Source organism: Myotis nattereri (genome assembly GCF_964212035.1).
Source record: "Myotis nattereri genome assembly, chromosome: 14".
NCBI lineage: Eukaryota > Metazoa > Chordata > Mammalia > Chiroptera > Vespertilionidae > Myotis > Myotis nattereri.
In genome coordinates this window covers 9,161,534-9,186,258 of record NC_138089.1, presented here as the reverse complement: position 1 = coordinate 9,186,258, position 24,725 = coordinate 9,161,534, and the positions used below count along the sequence as shown (strand labels likewise).

General features: G+C 47.0%; 1 protein-coding gene across 1 annotated transcript in view; it reads right to left on the bottom strand.

Annotated features, from left to right (window-relative positions):
- SUCLG2 (succinate-CoA ligase GDP-forming subunit beta) overlaps positions 1–24,725 on the bottom strand; it is a 233,953-nt gene that overhangs the window by 19,664 nt on the left and 189,564 nt on the right. The gene's annotated exons all lie outside the window — the stretch shown is intronic.

The window sequence follows — 24,725 nt, the reverse complement described above, 5'->3', positions numbered from 1 at the left end:
TCAAAGGCGTGTGGGCAAAAAGAAAATTGTACTTGTCCTGACTTGATAAATAGGCATAAGAAAATCCCGTATAATTAACATGAAGAACAAGATAATGAAGAGAATTCATTACCTAGATTAACTGATAACACCCCCAGAAAAATGGCCATTCATCAAGCGGGAGGCATCAAAATCCCAACAATGGAATCACAATTAAATGAGGCTACACTAATTGCAAAGCATATACGAGGGCTGCATGCCAGTGCCAGTCCCGTCGTTCCATCTGCTAAACTGGCTGCACAAAGCGCACGAGAAGGAGCGCCTCACGTTTGTTCAGCACTTCGCTGTTTTAGAAAGTGCCGTTATACGAACCCTCATTTTTAATTTGATTCCTGCCAGAAAACTCTTCAGAAAGTAAAGGGAGGGGGAGCCCTCTGGAGCTGACAGAGCCATTCAGAGAATTCACAGGATGTGCCCAAGGTCACAAAGCTACCAAGGAGCAGTGGCGAAGTTCCACATCACTTCTCTAGATAGCCCCCTATTCTCCCTAATGCCAGCTGTGAGAGCGGGGCCGGCACGCACCTTGGGCAAGGTACATGCCTTGCCTTGAATAAGGTTTCTTCACCTTTACAATGAGAAGAATAGCGCTTAGTCCATCAGGTTGTTGCAAGGACTAAATGAGATAATGCATGTGAAATGCTCAGTACATGCCTGTAAAGCACTTACTGAATATGTGTATGTATATGCAGTTACTTCTTTTACTTTAAATCCCCATCCTCCTGTCCTCCTCCCCTTTGGCAACCAGCAGTTTGTTCTCTATGGGTCTGTTTCTACTTTGCTTTGTTTATTCGTTTGTTGTCGTTTTCAAGATTCCACATTTAAGTGAAATTACATGATATTTTCTTTCTGTCTCAGCATAATGCCCTCGAGTCCACACAGGTTGCTGCAGATGCAAGCTTTCATTCCTCTTATCTGAGTAAGAGTTCATTGTGTGAACGCACCACATCTTCATCCACTCATGTACTGAGAGACACTTGGGTTGCCTCCATATCTTGGCTATTGTAAGTGCTGCTGCAGTCAACTTAGCTGTGCATGTATCTTTTTGAATCAGTGTTTTTTGTTTTCTTTGGATAAATACCCAGAAGTGGAATTACTGAGTCGTGTGGCAGTCCTATTTTTTATTTTTTGAAGAGTCTGCATACTGTTTTCCATAGAGGCTACCCTATACATGCACTTATTTCAACAAGTAATGATGTAAGTGGGCAGGCTACCTAGACAGCAAGTAAGAGTTAAAAAACCTTTCAGTAAACTGCAGCTATGTTGAATGTGAATATAATAGAAAAGCAAAGTTATTGACGTTCAATAAGAAGGTAATGACTTAAGACTAAAATAAGTGAGCAGTATTTCCCAACCCAATTACAGATCCCGGCGACTCCTGTTACACTCGCAGCAGGCTGACCGGTGCAGGAGCTTGCTCCCTAATAGCTGCGTTTAAACGCTGGTAGCACCGAGGCTGGAGGCTCGGCAGAGAGCAGTTTCCAAACAGCTGTGGGATGGAGAGGAACTTGCCAGAACAATGAAAGAAAAACACTCAGAGCAATGCTGACTCCAGGGTCCGAGAGACAATCGGAACCAGGCCCGGTGAGTGGGGAGCCAGGCCTTCCAGCCGAACTCGCATGGGCACCGCACGCCTCTGCCCACTCAGTGAAGCCGTGCTGGCCCAGAACTTGAGTGACCTCCTGTTAATCCGTATCAAACAGTATGAGCTCTCCACGGAGTGCTCGCATCACAGCACAAACGTCGTGAATTCCTCGACACGGACAGGAGTGGGCGGGGTGACCAGAGGCCCGGGCCCTGTGACCCGTCTGCTCGGTGGTGGGTCCTGGAAGGCGTGACAATGTGGCTGTGGACCTGCTGCCTCCGGGGGCCAGGTCCATGCGTTTCTTTACCTACAGCATCTCTGAGTTTACTGAGCACCTGACCCTGAAAACATACTCTGCACGGGACACTGCCTGCACTGGTGCTGCCCAAGGAAAAGCCCTCTTTGCCAACAGCAGGCGTAACTGGCTTGGTTAGACTTGCTGAGAAGTGGGGCCTGTTGTTCTCCAATGCAGTGCATTCCCCTCTCCCCCGGCACCCCATCCCCCAAAGGCAACACTCCTGTGCGGTCTCCTTTGGCTCCTCTCCACGGGCACGCAGGCTCGCACCCCCAGCTGGCACGTCTCTGCCACAGCGCCACACCTACCACGGGCCGCCTCGGGGGGGGGGGGGACGGGGGGACGGATTTCATGTCAGCAGACACTGACTGGCCACCCCCCTGACCAGGCACAAAGGGATGTGCCTGCAGAGGTGAGTGAGGCGTCACCGCTGTCCTCAAGGCCTGCAGAGACCAGCCTAGAGCCAGACCTGGAAGCCAGCAGCGCCCGTCCGGCTCTGAGGGCATCACGCCGAGTGAAGTAAGTCGACAGAAAGAAAATATCATATAATTTCACTTAAATGTGGAATCTTGAAAACAACAACAAACGAATAAACAAAACAGACCCATAGATAGAGAACAAACTGCTGGTTGCCAAAGAGGAGGAGGATAAGAGGACGGGGATTTAAAGTAAAAGAAGTAACTGCATATACAGTATATATATTCAGTATCTTACGGGCATGCACTAAGCATTTCACATGCATTAGCTCATTTAGTCCTGTCAACAACCTGATGGACTACGCGCTATTATTCCCACTGTATAGGCGTCTCACTAAGGCCTGGGCGGTCAGAGCCGCAGCTGCTGCGCCCAGAGAGGCTTCCCGAGGAGGCGAGGCTCCAGGTCACCAGGGGGGAGGCCAGGCCCTCGGTGCAGAGCAGCCAGGAGGAAGGCCGGGCTGTCACCGCAGGCTGAGCGGAGTGGCCGGTGGCCAGGGCCTTGGATCTTTTTGCTGATTCCTTCTCTTTCCAGAGCTGGGTGAAGGCTAGTCTTGAAAGTAGCCTCCCTTGGAGTTGGGGAGAGTGACAGCAGCGGGAGGGAGGGACAGAGGAGAGTATAAGGAGATTACAATGCCAGCATGCACAGCAGCGGCAGGAAAGAGAGAGTGAGAGCAAGAAAGAAAAGTACTGCATGTGGGAGAAAGGGAGAGAGGCAGGAGGGGAGGAGGGAGAGAGAGGGAGAGAGAGAAGCAGCGAGAAAGGGAGAGAGAAGGAGGAGAGTTTGCGTGAAACCAACAGTTCGCAGTTTTACATGAGAAGCCACAAGGCACAGGTGCTCCGGAGGCACGGGCACCCCGGCACCCAGAGGCATCACCCCTGGATGGGAGGACCCTGCTTCACCCTTCTCGCCCCTGTGAAGTACTTGGCTGCAGTCTGTACTTTAACAGGAGTCAGATCTAAGCTTCACTCTGGGCCCATTGCTCTAATTAACTACTTACTGTAATCTGTAACCTGAAACCGAGAACGGAATGAAGGGGGTTTGAAAATGAAAGCATTGTGACAGTGTTATTTAGCACCTACAAAGCATGTCAGATTTTCAATGTGAGCCTCAGGGCCCATTCATTAGCATATGCACTAATTGCTACTCCATGAGGACAGCAACAGCGATTTGAATAGTTGTTTTTTTTTCCTTGAGAAAGAGAATGTGAAGGAGAAGTCCAAGGGGGTCTATTTAATGCCCAGAGAAACGGGAAGGCCCCCAAGTGCTTGGGGAACAGAGGCTGCTATTCACTGTTTCTCAAAAGGAAAGTCACCCAGTGAGGCCCCTGCGGAGCCAGCAGGGCGGCAGCTATGGCGGCTGCGCGGGTGCCCGCAGCCCAGGTGCAGGGGTTCATGTCTCTGTGCCTGGCTTTGCGCTCCTGCCGCCGATATCAGTCCATGATTAAAAGCAGAGATTGAGATTCAAAAGAAGAAAAGCAACAACAGCCTTTGGTATTTAACAAACTCCTCTCAACTCCAAATAAACAAGCCAAGCAATAAAAATCATGACTAAAGCCTTTTTTGGGAAACATAATAATTTTGAGTATCTGATGAACACGATGGAACCCCAGTCAGGAAAATTCACACACACAAAACCTGTATCTTTAACAAGTTCATAAAATGACTTAAGTCTTCCTTTTTCTGCTGTTGTTAATCCTTACCCGAGGATATTTTTCCCATTGTTTTTTGTTTTATAGGTTTTTTTTGTTGTTGTTGTTTTTTTAATAGAGAAGGGCAGGGAGGAAGGGAAGGAGGAAGAGAGGGAGAGAAGAAGGAGCGAGAGAGACATCTATGTGAGGGAGACATGTAGACTGGTTGACTTGTTCCTGCATGGGCCCCAGCTGGGGCCAGAGATCAGGCCTGCAACCGAGGCACATGCCCTAGACTGGGAATGGAACCTGTAATCCTTCAGTGAGCAGGCTGACACTCTAACCACTGGGCCCACTGGCCAGGGCAAGCCTTCACTTTATTCTCTTTCACTCCCTGATATTGGCTGAAGGGAACAAGCAAAAGGACTCCGGTAATAAGCCGGCCATTTTGCAACGGTTATTGCAAATGCTTAAGTGCCGTTCTGCATTTAAAACCTGCTGCAGCATGTGCATTCGGCGCAGTAAATGGAACTACTGCGTCTGCCTCTGCTTATTCCAGTTCAGCATGGGAACTGAACCCGACTGCAGTGGGCTTGCTGATAAGAATCAAGCAAGCGTGTTGACACTCGGCAACATAAAGACTGTACAAAGTTTTTAAAAATGTATTTTTATTGATTTCAGAGAGGAAGGGAGAAAGAAGATAGAAACATCAATGATGAGAGAGAATCATGGATCGGCTGCCTCCTGCACGTCCCCCACACAAGGGATCGAGCCTGCAAACTGAGCATGTGCCCTGACCGGAATTCCAGCTGTAACCTCCTGGTTCATAGGTCTACGCTCAACCACTGAGCCACCCCAGCCGGGCAAGGTAAAGACTTTTTAAAATTAAATTTATTTTAATTTTGAACGTTGTTGTTCTTGTTTAACCATATGTGTTTGTGCAACTGTCTTTCTTTTTGTTGTTGTTTTTATTTCCCTGCTGAATTCTAATCATGTCTTCTAATCCATTGGCAGCCAACAAAAGCAAATAAATGATGAAGAAAATTAGCAGCAGCTTGGATAATTGGTGTTTGTCTGCCTGTTTTTAATAAAAATCTCTGCTACAGCAGAGGGGAGTCTAAATGGATTCAGTCAATCAGGACGTGATACAGGGAGGACTTCAATCGTGGGCTTCGTTGTAACATCACATATGAGCCAACAGATCACTTCAGCTAGGACCCAATTCGCCTTCTGCTGGAATCCGGGCAAGCTACGCAGCCTGCTGTCCACCACTGGTTTGTTCTTGAAGTTTGAAATTATTTTCTTTTGTATGAATTCAAGGATCCTTGGATTAAAGCAAAGATGCACCCCCCAACTAGCTACAAATAACATGAGAAAAATAATATTTATTGGAAAACACCCTCCCATTCTGCCCTTTTATTTTCTTCCAAGGAAAAAGCACTTTTAATGAGTTCACCCTCAAGCCTGATGACCTCAGGATCCAAAGGAAGTATCGCAAACATTACCCCTAGTACCAAACAGTATTTTGGTTTTTCTAATTACCCAATCAAGACAAACCCAATCATTTCATTCTAAGTGCAAAACTGATGGCGGGAATGACAGCCGATGAGTGAACATTGGGACGAAGAGCCAAATTCCCGTCAGGACTGACCTCTGAGGACAGGCAGGGTGACCCAAAGGAAACGTGTCTCACTGTCCCTGACGCCTGTTCCCTTCCTCCTGAATTCTCCCCGGCTTGTATCCTGCAATCGTTTCCTTACTGAAATCAGCAAAACGGGATGGAGGCTTAATTATTAGAGTTCATTTTCCTTGGGCTGGGAATTATGTAGTTCAACCTTCTCTGATAAGTAAACTGGGCCTCTAAGACCTTAAATAACGTGTTCAAGGGCCACACCTACCAAGCAATGGAGCCAGGATTTGGACCAAGTCAGTCCTACTTCCAAGTCCTGCTCTTTCTAGTCCCTCTGGTTGTCTCTCTATAACCAGTGACTTTATGATTAACCAAGAGTCCCAGCTCTATTGTGGTCTTGTTTCCAAGCTTCAGGGGCACACTCCTGAGTGCTCTGTTGATGCACAAGTATTTCTTGCTTTCCAATCTCACTGTCCATTTAAAATGGATCAGAAATAAGATACCTTTTATAGTTTTGTGGAAGGTGAACTTTGGTCCTTCACAATCCAGGGTCTCCTGTTTATTGATAAAAGAGTTGTCCAGAGCTCATGGTTTGCAATACCTACTTAGATGGGACTAAGGAGTGGTGATGATCGTATGAGTGGTCCTGGCCTTCAAAACCTAGAGGCTGCCCTGAACTGGGACAGCTGTCCCTACCAGACCCCTCTCTGCAGACTTTTCAGCCCCCTCCCCCATTTTTGACACGCTGGAATTGACCCCCTTTGCCACTGTTATGATTTCTAATTAAGATAAGTAAAATTCTCATAGAGAACTATGCCATTTCAGACATCATTGCTGATACAGATTTTAGCCATCAGGTGATGCAGTGATGGGAACAGAGTGGCTGTTGGGAGTGCTGTGTTGAGGACAATGGTCCGTGACCCGGTTCCGTGGGACCTATTCACAATGCCTGCCAGGACAGCGAGGGAAGAGCCACATCAAGTGCATCATCTTTGCGCCCTCATTTTGGAGTTACATAACATATATTTTGCTAAACAGTGAGTAAACCCAACTCCCTCCAGCATGATCTCTCCAATCTCTTTTATATGTATGCATTACATATGCAAACCAAAATATTTGAAGACCGAGTCCCAGTACCTGATAGGACCAGGGCACCTTCCATTGAGCACACTGGTTTATGTTAACAAGTTAAAAATACTACGGATACTGCAGCATATAAATGGTAAAGCCATACTTCCTCCCAAGAGAGTGCCTTTTTCCTTAAGTCAAAGCTTTGTAAAATTCCTATGAAGCAGAAGGCCTATGGAAAGCTTTATGAAAAAGTCAGCCGGTCAAATTGCATGAATTCTAGCTTATGCGAGCTGCACAGCCTACCTGTGCTCTAACTTATAACACCTCATTTTCTGCAAGAGTCAAAGGGCTCAAAGCTTGATTCCAGAGAGCTGGCAAGAAAGGTGTTCAGGAGCTGGCGTCCTGGGTGGTTGGGTGGTACAGGGAGCTAGGTCCTTCTGCCCAAACATGCCAATCATTTCACTATTTGATCATCTGTATAAGTCCCTGCAAAGGGCAGGCTTTCACAGCCAAGAACCATGAGAGCCTCCGCCAGACCCGGGTTGCAAACGCTTCCCCAGCTGCCAGCAACCATGATGGGAGTTAAAAAGGTCAAAGAAGTTGGAGATTTGAGGGAACCGCACAGGCTTGTTTTATCTTTTACAGAGACATTTCCCACATCCTTCCGAACCGGGGACCAGAGCCACTGCAGGAATTTCAGACTCCTGGCATAAATGCGGTACTTTGTGGCCTCGTGTTTAATAGTTCCTACAAAAGCTGCCAGGACGCTTTATACCCTTTCACCAGGAAGCATCAAAAGATTTTAAAAAGGCATACAACTCTCACTTAATAAATGAGCTATTCTTATGACTGGTAACAAATATCTGGGTTACAAAACTGCCTCCCCAGCTAGCAGAGCATTGCTCTCAGGCAGGCTGCTCATTGCTCATGATGCAGTATCTATATTTCATTTGCAATGGGAGCTACAGTGCTGCAGATTAAGAATATTTATTGACATTCTTTCTGAGCAGCATGTGTCCAATCATTTCAGACTGGCATCCTGATGGATGTGAATATGTACACTCCATCATCATTAGCCGGAGCGTTAATATAGAGAACTCCCATCAGATTGGCAACTGGGTGAAGGACCCATTTATTAATCTATAAACAGGGTGTCTATCTGTCTATTGTTGCTACATTCTAGTCTCCACACAGTAACTGTTCTTACAGGAAAGAAAAAAATGCTCATGTGGGTGATTTCTTTGCTTTTACTCATGACTGACATCAATTAAAAAAAAATCAGCTAAGCAGACAGAGCCAAAACTTAGGACCACAGGTTTACACTTCACACCACAGAGAAATGAAGATAAATTTAGCTAATAGCAAAACCCACTGTTTCTGTAAATAACAAGTGTAATGTAAGATGAAAGCGGCACAGAACGATTCTTGGATGCTTCATACATCTGTTCCAATAAACCTATTTGATCATTTTGTTTTCTGGAAAAACAAAGGGTTGACAAAAATTCCTATCAGACTGGGAAAAATAAAATTTTAAGTTTCCAGTTAAGATCTCAATAAGTTATAAGCTATTTAGCATACACTAAAGTTTATATTAAAATTGTTTTAAGTAAAATAATTTTAAAAACACATCGATGCTTCTTCTCATAACAGAGTTCACTGGGGTATTTGTGAAAGTCAGTTTACTGCCAAACTTCTTTGTAAGAACAAAGTTCCCATTTATTCTTTAACATCCTACCCTTTGTTCACCCCAGTGAAATAACCTCCAACCTCCACCTGACACCCACACTTTTAAATTCCAAAACTATCATTGGAGATAATGTTCTTTAGCATCAACATTTTAACTCCAGGTGAATAAGCAAAACATACAATTTTTTAAAGCCTCCAAAATGTTACCCATGAAAAAATCTGTAATTACAAACATCAGTATCAGTTTGAATTAGGGCTTCGCTAAAAGGCTGGCGGAATGCTGCCCGGTACTGTTTAGATCAGGGGATGTAGGTGGAGCAGTTATTTGACACCTACTAACAGCATCAAACGTCACTGCCACTAACAGACATCCTGCTGGACAGTGCTGAGACTGCTGCCAGCGCTGCCTACCTGCTGTACCTGCTGGCTGGAGTCTCATCTATTTATTTAGCTGTTCAGCAAATGTCAGGATACCGTGTCTGGAGCAAATTAAAAACTACATTGGCAAAACAGGCCCTGCAGCCGGCTGGGAGAAATTTAACCAATCTCTCGCCACCTCAGAGTCTAGCATTGTTTGGCCACACCCTCTCTCACCCCAAGTTGACCTTTTGTGAATCTCAGTAGAGTTGCCAGAAGATTCCAGAAGATTCTGTCCCCTGAGGCGGATGTTTGACAGACAATCAAAAGGATGTACTGGGACCTATCCATGCCCTGGAGCTCAGCTTTCCCACCTGCCCTCCAGGTCCTGGAAGGCTGACTTTCGGGCAATGTCCCTGGGCTCCTCTCCTGTCTGCCCTGGGCCGGCCAGGGCAGGAGGAGAGGGGAGTCTGGTGTTTGTACACCTCCAGGTCCCTCAGCAAGGTTGTCCCACCAAAACAGGTCTCTGATTGTCTCCAGAAAGCCTTCATTACAAACTTTCATTCTGGTCAGTAACCTTCTCTGCTGGCTTTGGGTTTAGGGGTATGAGAGAGCCCAAGCTGCTAGCCCCAGATGAATGCACTTTCCCTCCCAGTTCTGCACCCTCTACCCTTACTCTCAGGATCAATCCATTTGCAGATGAACCCTCCTCCACACACTGTGAATGATGGTGTAAGTGAGGGAGTCACCATCTCCCCACACACCATGAATGATGGTGTAAGTGAGGAGTCACCATCTCCCCCACACACTGTGAATGATGGTGTAAGTGAGGGCGTCAGCTTCTCCTGGTGAGACTGTTAACAACATCCTCATTTGATCAACCCAGTGTGAATTTGGAAAAATCTGTTCATTGAAGGCTGAACCTTCTAAAACAATAAGGTTGTTAATTTTTTCTTTTTGGTTTTCCCCTCTCTACAACACGTCCATCACTATGAGTTAAACAATAAAAGTAAAAGTAAAAACAAAAAAATCTGAACACCCTCAGATCAAGCCATTTAATGAGTCAAACATTCCTTTTTCTGTTTTCTGGGGAGAGATGGCTCACACCTAAGTATATGAAATTATTGCTCATTAACTGCCTGGATCTCTACCTAAAGTAAAGGCAGAGAAAGGAAAACAAGCCAAATGCTTTATTGTCTCCTCTCTGCCCATTATAAATGACAAACGAGAGCTCGCCAAGGGAACGCGCCTCAGTGCCAGCGGCCTCCCCAGCTCCACCAGCTGCCAGGGAAGCGAGGGAGGACCGCCCAGCGGGACCTGCGGTCCTATTCACTGCATAATCCGCCCAATACGCCGCACCCCACGTGGCCGCCTCCGTCTACAGGAGGAACACAAACCTGAAAAGATGGTTAGTAAGTGAAGGTGTGGGTCTGTGTTTTTGCAGAAAAAAGTGACATTTAACTTCCATGAAACTCCGATAAACTCATTGCAAGTAGTGGCCTCCCAATTTTCTCAAGTCACGTTGTTCTGTTTATCAAGCAAATAAACGGTGCCATTCAGCTGTTAATAGTAAACAATAAAGCAAACTCAAGGGAATCTGTGCAGGATGGCTTAAAACCAAGGAGAAATGTAGGCAAGGAAACAGAAGCTCTGCAATTACATGAGTTTTCCGGGCAGCGAGCGCCCCTGGTACAGCCAGGCACGCACATGTACTGTTCGAACCCACGCGATTCAGACACACACCAGCTTTACGGTCAGTTCCTTTCTCATCCCCACACCTGTACCTGCCCCTTATTCTCCGAAACATCTGGACCGACGTCTCTTGGCAGAGACCGTCCTCACCGTCTCACATACGCCCCTCCACATGGGTTTATTTCATGAATACACATTCCCTCTGTGCTGGGAGGGTCTGAAAGGCACGCAAATCCCTTTCATCCCTGCCCATGGCCTACCACAGCGGAAGCACCTGGGACAGGCGGGCAGCTACTTATCAGTGCCCTGAAGTGCCCCCTTTTAGTGTCTTTTCTTTTAAGTACCATGTCCAAGTTCTCACTCCTGAAACCATGAGTGGCTCAGGACTCTGCCCCGACAAGGATGCCCCTTTCCCATAATATGCCCAATCCTGCCACAGAGGGTGGTCCGTAGAGCTCCCTGTCACACTTGTCCCTAAGCTACACTCCGAAGTCCTTAGCAGCTAGCTGGGCGGCCTGTGATCTCTGCCCGCCGGGTGTGAGGACAGGCGCAGCCCAGCTTCATGCTGTGGTTCCAAAGGCGGTCCTTACAGGCGCCTGGTGCTGTGAAGGGGCAGCGCTTCCCATGTAAGTGTAAGTGAGGCAGCACCGCCTCCCCGACACCCCTGAATGCCGGTGTGAGGGAGGACGCACTGTCCGGGCCGCGCGGTGCTGGCCGTTCACCGGGCACGGCTGGCAAACCCAGTGCCACCGAGAGCCAGGCAGGTGAGTGAGCAGACGAGCCCAGGGGCTGGACAGAGACAGCAGAAAAGGCGCTGACACGCTGGGGGAGGTGTGCCTCCTCTACAGAGACTGCAGCCACACAATCCTTCCCGTGGTTGCCATGGGGATGTGAGCCTCCTGTGCCCAGACCTCTTCATTTTTCAAAAGCCAGAAATCCAGATTCTGAAAAACCCTGAGCTGATTGGTGGCAACACATTTGAGAGCCTCACCGTCCTCCCGCTGCAGCTGCCTGGCGGCCGGGCCTCAGGGCCAGGGGGCGGGGTGGGGGGCGCTCCAGGGAACACTGCTCTGCGGCCCCTCCCAGAGAATGTCACAGGCCTGCATGCTGTGCGATATGTTGTTGGGAAAAAACAGTTGTGTGTGTGAATGAAGGGATGTTTGAGGAAGGCTGTGAAGGGAGGAAAAAAGCCAGTCTGAAGAGGAGATGCAAGCAGGAATCCATGGCTAAAGAAGAGGGGGATGAGGAGCAGGAGCCTGCGGGCGGCCACGACGACCATGCCAATGCCAGCCCCGTGCCCACCGCTCTGATGCCAGCATTCTCTAGTGCCTCATACCTGCTGACTCACCTCTCAGCCACAGCAAAGCCAGGCTTCCCCTTTAGACGGCACACAGCACAGAGGCTAGGGGGCTTTTTCTCAAGGTCATACCCAAGGTCATATGGGAGCAACTGAGCCCTACTGCCCGCCCCACCAGCCTTCACAGCACCTTCAGTCACCCAGAGTGGCTTGGATCAAGTCCTGGGCACAGCCGGAAACATCTTCCCCACACATAGGAATCCAACGCGAAGAGCCAATCCTCTCCCATGAAGGTTATAATATCTTCCGTGGGTTTTAATATGTCCACACATGCTCCGCCCCTCGACATTAGATAGCGTTTAATTTTCCTCCTTGAGTGTGGGCTGAGCTCAGTGATTCACTTTGCGTGAACAGAACATGATGGACGTGGCCACATGCGGCTTCTGAGACGGGTAGTAAAGGCACCGGATTTCCTCCACTTGATCTCAGCTCGCTCACTCGGGAAAGCCAACTGCCTGTCAATCCCGAGGAAGCCCAGCGTCTAAAGGAACTGAAGCCCCCGGCCAGGGGCCAGGTGGGGAGCCCCTGGAGGCGGGTCCTCCAGTCCCCGTCAATCAAGTCTTCAGATGACAGGAACGCTGAGGCGTACCACCTTTAAATAAAACCCAGGTGCCATTTCTCAAATTATTCCATTATGATGATGATGATGATGATGATGCTCCTTTGGAACCTGTTAGCTATTTTTTGCTTTATGAACATGAATATTTGGTATGACATTAATATCTTATTTCTCTGAAGAGTATTTAGGCTGTTTTCTAAAGAAGGTCTGTTACATATGTCTTAAGTACCACGTGTTAAATGAGAAGTTCTGTGGCATTAACGTCGCAATTCCATCTTTAAAAATTCCAGGAACCCTAGCCAGTTTGGCTCATTGGATAGAGCACTGACCTGCGGACTAAAGTGTCCCTGGTTTGATTCTTCTCAAGGGCATGTACCCCGATGCAGGCTCCTCCCCAACCCCGGCCCCGGTCAGGGCTTGTGCAAGAGACAACCAATCGATGTGTTTCTCTCACATCGATATTTCTCTCTGTCTTTCCCTCTCTTTTCCAATCTCTCTAAAAATCAATGGAAAAATATCCTCTGGTGAGGATTAGATGTGATAAAAAAAAAACGTGATGAAATATTCCAGGAAATAATATAAATTTTTAAGTGCATCGGTAAGTATGGGACTATCCACAAAAAATTAAATCAATTTCATGATGAAATATACTTCAAGTCCCCAACAATTCTGACTGTGCTGCTTAATAGAGCTTCTTAAAAACCATGAAAAGATGTGGTACAGTGTTACACAGAGGGAGTTAAGTAAGGCAAGGTTAATATGAAACATAAATGTGACAGGTGTCCCTTACAGGCCAGTGCAATTCAGCAAAGAGAAGAAATTTCTCATCAATCCCTGCGGCATTATTTCTTCCACTTAAAAGTGGAGCTCTTGCTGAACTGGGGGAAGAAAAAAGGATGAAGAAAGCTTTCCTGCTTCTCTGAAGAGGAAGTTCTAAAGGATAAGAAAGATGAGTTAAGAAAGGCTGAGTCGTGGAAAACAGGCAAAGAGAATTCTTGTCTCCAGAAAAAAAGTCCTACCACATAATGCCTGATGTTCCACCGAAGGAAGCATACATTTTCAACACACTGGGTTTCACTGTAATTTCCCATGAATATCCCATTTGGCAATGGTATGAGAAAGACCTAGAACACCTACGTAGAAAGGCTCTGTAATCTCATCTAGGACAGTCAGCACTGCTCACTGCTCAGACAGCTCCTGGGGCTTGTAAAGGGGCAGAAAACTGTACATTTGCAATTTTCCTCCCTTAAACAATTGTACTCAGAACAGGTGCCAAATGGTCCCTCGCACGCAAGGACTAACTCGCATACACTCAGCCAGCACTACATTCATAATGTACACTGCACCTCTTAGTAGGTGCCACACGACACCTGCACCCGCTTCTCAAAACTAAGAGAAGTGAACCTCTGCTGCTTTAGGAAAGCTCAGACGAGAGCGGGCAGGACCCCAGGAGGAGGTTTTGTAAGAGTGAAGTCTGAACAATTTAACACACAACCCACAGGTGTGCGCATCTCCCTCCTCCAGCAGGGAGGCACCTTCTGTGACGTGGACATGCGCGGAGAGTCATGCACCGTGAGCTCTCAGAGCCAGACAGGACCCGCGAGGCCAGCCAGCTGCAGCCTGAACATGTCAAAGGCAGTTTCCCTCCTCTGGAAGGTGGTGCATTCCATTGTTTGAAAGGTGTTTTTTGGGTTTGTTTGTTGTTGTTGTTTTGTTTTTTTTTGTGTTTTTTTTTTTTATAAATCTTTGTATTGAGGGACCTCATCTAACATACCATAAAGTGTTATTCTGATTCCTGAAGTCAAAATGGGAGGCAGGACACAAAAATAAGTAACACAGGATTCCTACTTTGAGGAGCTATAGAAGTCCATCCCAAGCTTCTGATCCCAAGCTTCTGATTCGAGCCTCCAGCCCCCACGTACTGGCTTTATCAGACACTACCTAGGTGACTGGGTTAACTTCTTTGGGTCTCAGTTTATTTGTCTGTAAAATGGGGATCATAATAGTACCTACCTGGCAGGATTAGTGCCAGAATTAAATGAGATAATCAAGTAAAACAGTCCACTCCTGGGCCATGTAAATTCTCAGGAATTGAAAGCTATTACTGCTAGGTACCGACTGGCTGACAGATACATCGTTCACTCGTTCCCTCGCTGCCCAACTCCCACAGGTGTAATTTCTTACCCCTGGTTTTAGAGGCGAGAACTGTGACTCATGGATCACACTGGACAGCACCTCGTTAGTGTTTCAACATGGACTTGTCTGAGGACAAAAGCGTTCACTGCTGCATGGAGCTGCTTCCGTGAAAAGTAAGGTGGCAGTGAGGACAGGAGCTATCTCGTGTCCCCAACTTTCCCTTCCTCTGACCTGACTGTGATTAATGCCACCGGCTAACCACAAGACCCCTCTCTCCCTATGCAAGGAGAGCAAGGAGTCCTGGAGGTGGGTTTGGTGGCAGACTCAGACACGGACTCTCTCCTGCTGCTCACATCTCTCCTCTGAGTCCCCATTCTCCCAGGTCAGTGCCACCTGCACAGAGGCATGGCACCCCTGCACCTTCCCGTGTTCCACAGAAGACAGGTGCGTGGCCAGCCCTCGGGGACAACAAAGGGCAGTGAGAGAAGGCTGCTGCCCTGCAGGGCACTGGCTGGCTGAGAAGAAAGGCACATGGGTGAATGCTACAGAAATGGATTCAGGTGACAGGAACCTTCCTGGTTGTGCACCCTTTAAAATAGTCATGTGCCCTCGTGCACATAAAAAGGTCTGCGATCCCATCAGGAACAGAGTATTATGTCAGGCCTGGGGCTTCCCAGGCTGCTTGCTTCCGGGTGTTGCAAAAGCTGCACCCGGTCTTTTACCAGCACCGGCCACTCACTAAGTGCTGGGCAGTGTGTGGCCCAGGCCACAGGGACCTGACCTTGGTACTGTCATGAATGGCAGCTGAATTTTTATTTTATCCAAATCAGCTACCCAATTTCTATTCCTAGCCTATTTAGAAAAATAAATTAAAATAGCTCTAAATCATATGTCTTTAATTTCTTGAAAAATACCCACCACACCCCAATTTAGAACCAGGTCACTGGTTATCTTGTGAAGGTTCTCTACTCCTTCCCACTTGTCTTTGAGAAGATGCATTTCTGCTTATTCATTAGGAAGGAGCATAAGAACTTGGCCTCTAAGCGACAGGTGACTCAGACCACCCAACTGTCTGCCTCTGGCTCTGAGGAATGTGCCGAGACCACAAACTATGGCTTTAATAGAAATTATGCTCCGTTAAGCCAGGAAGGTGTCCTTTCAGATGTGCTTTAGGGCAAAGGAAACAATTGAAACTCAAATCTTAGGGACTGTTTTCTTAGTCTTATATGGGGAATATTTTCTCCCAAAAGTTAATGAGAAGAGAAATATATGTTGACTTGATCCCCAGTTTATAAGTTTGATTTGCAATTTCAAACTAATTTACAATGATTTAAAACCCGTTATTAATTTGATTCACAGAGTGGAGGATCAACAGCAGGAAAAAAATACAGGACAACTGAGGAGGTAGAAGCAAGTGTAGAATGCAAAGACGCATGATCAGGGATCGGTCAGAAGCTGCAACCATTTCACAGAAGCGCCTATATCCTTAAGACGACTAGAAAAGGGGGAGGGAGCTACCAAATGCACGCAGCGGGCAGGGCTGGTCCGAGCACTTCATAAAGAGAGCCACTGTCTTAGGCTCCAGCAGAGGCAGCAACCCCCAATTAGTGTGATCTGTTATCATCACCCAGAAACCTATTCATTTGCACGGTAAGAAGTACCTGCTTGCCATCCTAAACTCAGAAGAAAAAAGGGGAAAATGCCATAGGGCAGAGAAAGGAAACAGAACTGGATTTGTTCCAAGGAGACTTATAATTCCATGGAAGGTCAGGCACTTCCCATTACTGAGTACCTTGCCTAGAAAGCATGCAAGGCAATGGACTGAACGTATTGAAATATACTGACCTAAAAACGCTGTGATTTTCTGTTACAATGCAATCTGCCATAAATGGTAGTAAGTGAGGAAGGTAACAGTCTAGAACAATGTTTTCCAAAATAAATTAGACTATAGGCAAATTAAAGTAAAAAACAAAGTGGGAGGGATATTACTAAGCATGAATGCAGGACACAGTGAGAAATGGTAAAAGATTATCTTGCTATTAACTTAAAGAGGCTCATGCACCAAGAGTAAGACTACTGACCCTTCTCTGCTAATTCCTTCAGTCAGGGGAACCTCAACGGTACCACCCAGCTCCCACTGTGCTACAACATGACTTAAATACGTGCTAAAGAGTTCTCCTGAGCCCGGCCGGTGTGGCTCAGTGGTTGAGCATCGACCCATGAATCAAGAGGTCACCAGTTCGATCCCAGGTCAAGGCACATGCCTGGTTTGCAGCCTCAATCCCCAGCAGGGGGCCTGTAGGAGACAGCTGTTAAGATGTTTCTATCTCTCTATCCCTCTCCCTTCCTCTCTATCTAAAAACAGTAAAAAAAAAATGTTTTTAAAAAAAGAGTTCTCCTTATATTTCAAAAACAACCCTCCTTTAGGCAGGATGATATAGTAAAAACCGAAGAAGCAAAGAAATATGCACACGCACACACGCTTGTATGTTCTGAGTACAATCGGAACCGGGGCTGTCATCTTTGCCTGTCCCACTGCAGGGAGCCTGCTTTCGCCTCGGCACGTGTGGCTCCTCATTAACCATCACTCAGTAAACATGGGCCAGCAGAGAGCAGTGAACCTGTTGTTAGGGGCCTGACTGTCAGGTGCATGCTCAGCACATCACAGGCGTTAGTCCTTTCATCCCCACAAGTGCAGGGGAGGGCAGTGCAGGGTGTGGAGGCTGAGAACTTGCTTACCATCCTGGACCTCCTTGATGTCCTGAGGCCCAGGCTGGAATGTCAGTCCAGGTCGCCCCGACCGTCAAGTCCAAACTGTTCCGCAGCACGGTACGGCCCACCGCATCCCGAGGCCCGTCCTGCCATGCCGATGGCCCCCGGACTTCAGCATTCAGCACAACGTGGCCCGGGCACGTGCAAAGAGGAGGCCTCTTTATATTCCCCCAAACACTGCCCAGGAAAAAGCAAACAAGCAAAGAACAAGCACAGGAAACGGGTCACGAGTAGAGTAGTCAGGCGGTGGGAGACCTGCGCCTTCACTCTGCCCCGAATTACAGATGGGGTCTTGGGAACGTCTCGTCTCCTCCACGGCCTCGTTGCCCATCTGTTTCGGAAATCCTGGAGAAACGTTCCCGTGCGGATGTGCTAAATGCACAATCAAGCAGTGGGTGCCAACGCGGCGAGCAGCAGCGGGTGTGGCTTTTTCCCACGTTTACGTACACTGTTAGCAGTGCTGTGAAAAGGAGACGCAGTAAAGTCATATTCATTGGGAGGATGGGGCTTAGACACTCCACATTTGTCCTCCACCACCACATACCTAGGTCAAATTTGGCTTTCACGGATAAATGAATATCGAGAAAAAGAACTGCAAATTGGAGGAGTTTAATTAGAGCAGAGACAATGTCAGAACTGAATTGCTTGTTTTGGCATAAACTGGACTGGAAAAATAATTAAAATGGGCTTTAAAAAAGCTTGTTTGGGGCTATGTCGAGGAGCTGAATATTTCAACGAGAAACATTTCCAATTCTTAGAATTAAAGCAATAAAGATTTGCACATTAATCAGTCCAAATGTGTGTACAATTTCTTCAAGGTAAGGAGGAATTTACTCAAATGAGGCAAGTAAATGCAAAACAGGAGTAAGTGATTGTCAGACTAAGCTTTAAAGCCTGTTTTCTTTTTCATTTTGCCCTCAGTAGCCTTGAGAGCAATAAAGTACGATGGGGACATTAACAAAAAGAACATTCACCGCAAATTTACAAAGACTGTGCCTCCACTGGACTGAGAAGTGGGGACAGAGCCACTGGTGGCCAGAAGTCTCAGTCTACCTTTGCTGATTTTATAATCCAGTGGTGAGCTTGATCTCGAGTGAGAAAGCGATTTCAAAGGCATAGGTCGTCTAAGAATATCTCTGTATGCTAGTAAATGGTGAATCTGCCATTTAATACTACTTTACCACCTAGTTAGGATGGTACCTCTGAGATGACCACATGCTCATTAATGTCTGCGTGTCTTGCTAAAGGGTGGGCATCTGTAGAGTTGACACTGAGTAAGTCTCTTCACCTACATCAAGAAAGAGGACGGTCGGAGTTCGCGAGGACACCACCACACCAGGCGGAAGCCTCCAAAACCGAGAACGGGGCGGAGGGTGACTGTCCTGCGCCTTTGGAGACAGACGTATGAGACTGCAGACAGTGGGTTTCCTTGCCCTCAAATCATGTTGCCTTGGCCAGAGTATACCTGGTGTTCTCTCTCTCTCTCTTCCAAACACTGGACGACAGTGTGTAAGATTGTCTGGGTTCAAATTCTGGCTTTAGAGCAACTAGCTCTGTGTTCTTGGGTGAGTTATCAATCTCTGTGAGCCTCCTTCCCTTGGCTGTAAACTTGATGAGGATAATGAACACTAATACTAATGCCTTCAGGTGCACAAACCCCAAAAAGTGCCAGAGACTGGCACAAGATAGGAGCTCAGTAACGGCTGGCTATCACTAACGTCACCAAAGCAGCACCACTGCCACCACTCTCGGTGTGCGATGACGAACTCCAAACGAACCGCCGACGGCGAGGCCACCGCAGCTGTCCTTGGCCTCCGGGACTTGGCCCTTCCCACCCAGCTGAACATCTACCTATCACCCCACTTTCCCCTCGCCTCTTCCGCTTGATCATTCAGTCTCAAAGGCCTCTCTTTTTCCTCCGCTCTCGCAAGTATTCTCTTGCCTCCCAATTTCTGCAGGGAACCTACCCAAGATTTTCAACCCACAATCACCTCTCATTCCCCTCACTTTTATTCAGATAATAATTTCACATCTGATTAAGGGCTCTGTTAGTTTTAAATTCAATGCCCTATGATATTCCTAAGATTTATGGTTTTCTAATTGACTCATGAATTCAACTTGTCTCTCTAATTCCAGGGCACAGAGTTTCCTATCCTCACTTGCTATTGCCTCCTTGCACTCAGCCTCATTCTGGGAGCGCACAGCAGGACCCAGCTCCTGTCAGTGGACTGACCGCCACTGTGTTCAGTGTGAATTATCTCTAGAATTAATACCAGGAACCTTGGGGAGTGAAGTGAGTCCTCACTCACTGCACACCATGGTCTCCTTAACACTCGGGCTCCCGAGGTCCTGCAATCTAAAACACAAGAGACTTAGTCTCAAACTGAGATCCATAAAATGGCACCGTAAGTTCAAAAGGAGTTCGATGTGCGTTCAGAGGGAAATGCCAGCTCAGAAAGATCCCGCCTCCTGCAATACTGGACGGAGGGGGATGTAAAGGAGTTCTACCCCAGGTGGATCCTCACGTTCAGGATGTTATTGCTACTTTTCCTGAGCTAAAAACAAACAATAATTATCACTATTATTCCACTACTCACTAAACTCAGTGTCTCATTAGTATATGGGTAAGTATAATTACAAAACAATTGGACAGCCAATACGTAGACATGAAAAGGACTGCTTGGCTGAAAGACTGCACTGTTACTCAAAATACACGTCTCTTTGCACAAACAGCTAAAACTCCTCATCCAAACTCCATTTGTTCAGAATATAGATGTGGAATTATCTGAAATTTATTTTTGCATTGTCTAATAGGATTTGCTGAGTAAAAATATATTGAAATAAGATTGCAAAGAACATACTTAACATATTTAAAAAAACAAACTATTCGCCAACATCAAAAGTCTCATTTATAAATACTTGATTCCTTAATAACAAGAAGTTCTTGCTGTTAAGATTTATTTATTTACTTACTGATTTCTGTTTGGGAGGTTTTATTCACTGCAATAGATAACAAAAGAGGCTATGATAGGGGGTATTAGAAAGTATTTGCCAAAAATCTGATGTTGAAGAGAAACACAGACAGTAAATGCTTTACAATTAGGACTTAAAAAATTGAGGTATAATTGTTTGGGGTTCAGAACGAGCCACCCCAGGACGTGCCTCAGTGGTATGTGGACTGTTTTGAGCTAAAGTCAACCAACATCCTGCAGGCTCAAGGGAAACTCTGGCCCCACCTTGACTGTCTATAAAAATGTAAGTTACGGGCTTGGTCCAGGATAAGGTACCAGCAGAAATGACTTCTTACCTGTCTCTATGGCAGGGCAATAGCTGCCGAACACATGCGCTCCCTGCAGTGGCCTTCGGAAGCCCCAAGGTGCATTGCCCATCCCCAGCTCAGGATGTCCTACATACCCATGGTCCTTTCGATTCTGAACATCTCACGCATGTGGGGTCTCTGACTCTCTCGTGTGTGAGGGGTCCCACACATATGCATGTATTAAATTTGTTTATTTTCTCTCGCTAATCTGGCTCATGTCTATTTGATTATTAGACCAGCCAGAAGAACCTTGAGGGTGGGGGAAAGTTTGTTCCTCTCCCGCAATTGACATACCACATTATATTTGTTTCAGGTGTACAACATAGTGATTCAATATTTGTATATATTGTGAAATGATCACCACGTGTAGTTAATATCATCACCATACATAGTTACAACATTTTTTTTGTTTTGTTATGAAAACATTTAAGATCTACTCTTTTGGCAACTTTCAAATATGCAATACATTACTATTAACTATAGTCACCATGCTGTATGTTACATCCCTAGGATTTATTTTATAACTGTAACTTGTATCTTTCGATCCCTTTGCCCACTCTCCACCCCCTGCCTCTGGCAACCAGCAATCGTTTCTTTGAATCAACGAGCTTTTTTCTTCTTCTTTTTAACGAGTCCACATACAAGAGTGATTATACATGGCATCTTTCTCTTTCTGACTTATCTCATTTAGCATAATGCCCTCAAGGTTCATCTGTATTGTCACAAATGGCAAGATTTCATTCTTTTTGTAATGGGTGAATAATATAATCACATTGCTTTATCCATTCTTTCATCAGTGAACACACAGACTGTTTCCATACCTTGCCTATTGTAAATAATGCTGCAATAAACATGAAGATCCATGTATGTTTTTAAATTAGTTTTTGTTTTCTTTTGATAAATGCCCAGAAGTGGAATGGCTAGGTCATATGGCATTTCTACTCTTACTTTTTTGGGGAGTCTCCATACTGTTTTCCACAGTGGCTGCACAATTCACATTTGAACCACCAATAACAGGGTTCCCCTTTCTCCACGCTCACCAAGACTTATGTCTTGTCACTTGATGGTAGCCATTCTAACAGGTATGAGGTGAAGTCTAATTGTGGTTTTAATTTGCATTTCTCTGATGATTAGTGATACTGAGCATCTTTTCATATATCTACTTGCCAACTCTATGTCTTCTCTGAAAAATGTCTATTCTGATCTTCTGCCCATTTTAAATGGAATAGTTTGTTTTGCTATTGAGTTATGTGAGTTCTTTATATTATATATTTTAGATATTAGACCCTTATCGGTTACAAAACTTGCAAATACCTTCTCCCCTTCATTAGGTTGTCTTTTTATTACACTGATGACTTCCTTTGCTGTGAAGCATTTTTAGAATTATCTAGTGTTGTTATTTAAGGTAGACAGCGAAAGATGTCTACCTTACCAAAGATAATTTGCTACTTTAAAGACATCTATATATATAAAACACTAACATGCAAATAGACCCGACGGTGGAACAACCGAACAACAGGTCGCTATGACGTGCGCTGACCACCAGAGGGCGCGCGTGGAACATGGCAGGCATTGGCCGTGGCGGGATGGTGGAGCTGGTGAGTAGGGGCGCCAGACCAAGGCGGGGCACCGGTCACTGTCATTGGGGCGAGCCTCTGGTGGTGACTAAAAATTCTTTGCTCCCGTGCGCTGCGGTCCCGCCTGGTACTCGCACCTGCTGCCGGCGCCGGCCCCGCTCACAACCGCTGCTGGGGCTGGAGCCACCGCTTGCACCTGCTGTCAGAGCCTGGCACCGGCCCAGATCATTCAGTGCTGTCAGCGGATGCAAGCTGTGGCTGCCAACCCCAATCGCCCCTCAGGGCTTCTCCACCTCCCCCTGCCTCTGAGGGGTGCTCGGGGCCGGCAGCTGCCTCTCACACCCACTGCGGACGATGGCCCCACTTACACCTGCAGACGGCACCAGAGCCACTCCTTATACCCGCTGCCGGTGCCCGGCGCCGGTCCTGATCGCTCAGCACAGTCAGCGGGTGCAAGTGGCAGCTGCTGCCCTGATCATCCCTGAGGGCTTCTCCACCTCCTCCTGCTCCTGAGGGGCGATTGGGGCAGCAGCTGCCACTTGCACCCATTGACAGCACCGGCCCCACTCACACCCACTGCTGGCGCCGGCCCCAATCGCTCTGTGCCATTAGCAGGTGCGAGCAGGGCCAGTGGCAGTGGGAGAGGGGCTGCCGGCAGACAGGGGGCCGGGGGCCGCAGTGGGAGGGGCCAGGTGGGGGTGCCAAGGATGGGCCAAGACTCACCCCTGTGCCCACCAAAGCCTCACGGCCCACAGTTCTTTTCAAGGTGCATGAATCCATGCACTGGGCCACTAGTAACAATAATAAAATAACATTAATAATATAATACACAAAGGTTCCGGTAGGAAAATATGGTAATCCCATCCTTCCACAACCACATCAAAATTACAACTAAAATACAGACCATCATTGAGAACCACCCAAATTCTAGCTGAACGTCAGTCCAATAACTAAAGATATACACTTAAGAATGGTAGGAAGGGTGGAGACACAAAATGAGCTGATCCCACACCCACATGTGGCAGTTAAAAGTCAGGAGGGATATCTTGGCTGTGGAGATACCCGTGAGGAGTGAGGTGTCCCAACCCCACACCAGGCCCCTGCCCAGGGTTCCAGTGCTGGGAAGAAAAGTCCCCGTACCTTCTGGCTGTACAAACCAGCAGGATTGTGGCTGAGTGATACAGAGGCTGCTAGAGTCCCAGGTGTTCCTCTTAAAGGGCCACCCACAGATTATTCAGACTATCCCTCTGAGCTCCAGCACCGGGGACACACAGGGAGGAACTGGTTGTCTGGCTTCAGGGCGAGGGATGAAGGGACAGCTTCCTCCAGAAAGAAGTGCGGGGAGAGGCCGCTGTGCCTTTACTGAGCCCTCCCCTCCACAGAGCTGGCAAGCAGGGCCATATCTGAGTCTCCATCAGCCTGGCTCACACTATTCACCTGCCCTGATGATTCTTTGAGACCCCGACCCACCCAACCTGCAGGCCCAAACAAGCTGCTTCCAATGGCTTTTCCATACAAATGGCCTGTCTAGGCTTGGGCTGTAGACTTTCCTAAAATCTCTCAAAGATTCACAAACCTTAAACAAGCAGCCTCTGACCTTGGCCTGCACTGTACTTCTCGCTAAGTGGCCCCAGGCCCAGCACTGGCAGCAGCCAGTCTTGCCTCGCAAATTGGTCTCTTCTGGGTACCTCCAAGCCCAGCACAGTAACAGCCATGTACAGAGCACTTGTAGCTCATGCTGGGTAGCCCTGGGCAGGGCACAGGCATCAGCTAACCTTGGCCTGCACCTCCCAGGAGGCCCCAGATCAAGTGAGCCCGGCAGACAGTTTCAGACCACTTTGAAACACCTCTGTGAGCAACACACTCCAGGGTTGGACTCAGCGTGTGCCCCGCTGAAGCAAGTCCTGCTCCCTGCACAACTGATCCTCCACTGGTTGAGACTAGTCCTCCCAGCTGCCTGGCTTGAGGGTAAATCCTCCCACTGATGTTCCAAAGCAATCAAGGCTCAACTACAATAGAAGGGAGCACACAGGACACATGGGGTAACACCTACAGCTTCCAGTTGAGGTGACAGGGGAGGCTGTGCCACTGAAATCCACAGGACACCTACTGTCCAGGGCCATCCTACCAAGACTTAGCAATTCTGCTTAATACACAGAAAACAACACAAGGAGGCAACCAAAACGAGGAAACAAAAGAACATGTCTCAAATGTAAGAAAATAATAAAATTCTAGAAAAAAGAACTAAACAAAATGAGGACAATCAACCAGATAACTCTACCCAGAAAGCTATCACAGAGAATCAAAGGACAGATAAAGAGCTTCCCAGACAAGAAAAAGCTAAAGGAATTCATCACCACCAAACCAGTATCACAAGAACTATTAAAAGGACTTCTTTAATAAGAAGAGGAAGCACAAAAATATTTTTTTTAAAAAAATAATTAAATGGCATGAAATGCATATCTATCAACAATTACTTGAAAAGCAAAGAAATTAAATGCTCCAATCAAAAGATATATGGTGGCTGAAGGGATAAGAAAACAAAACCC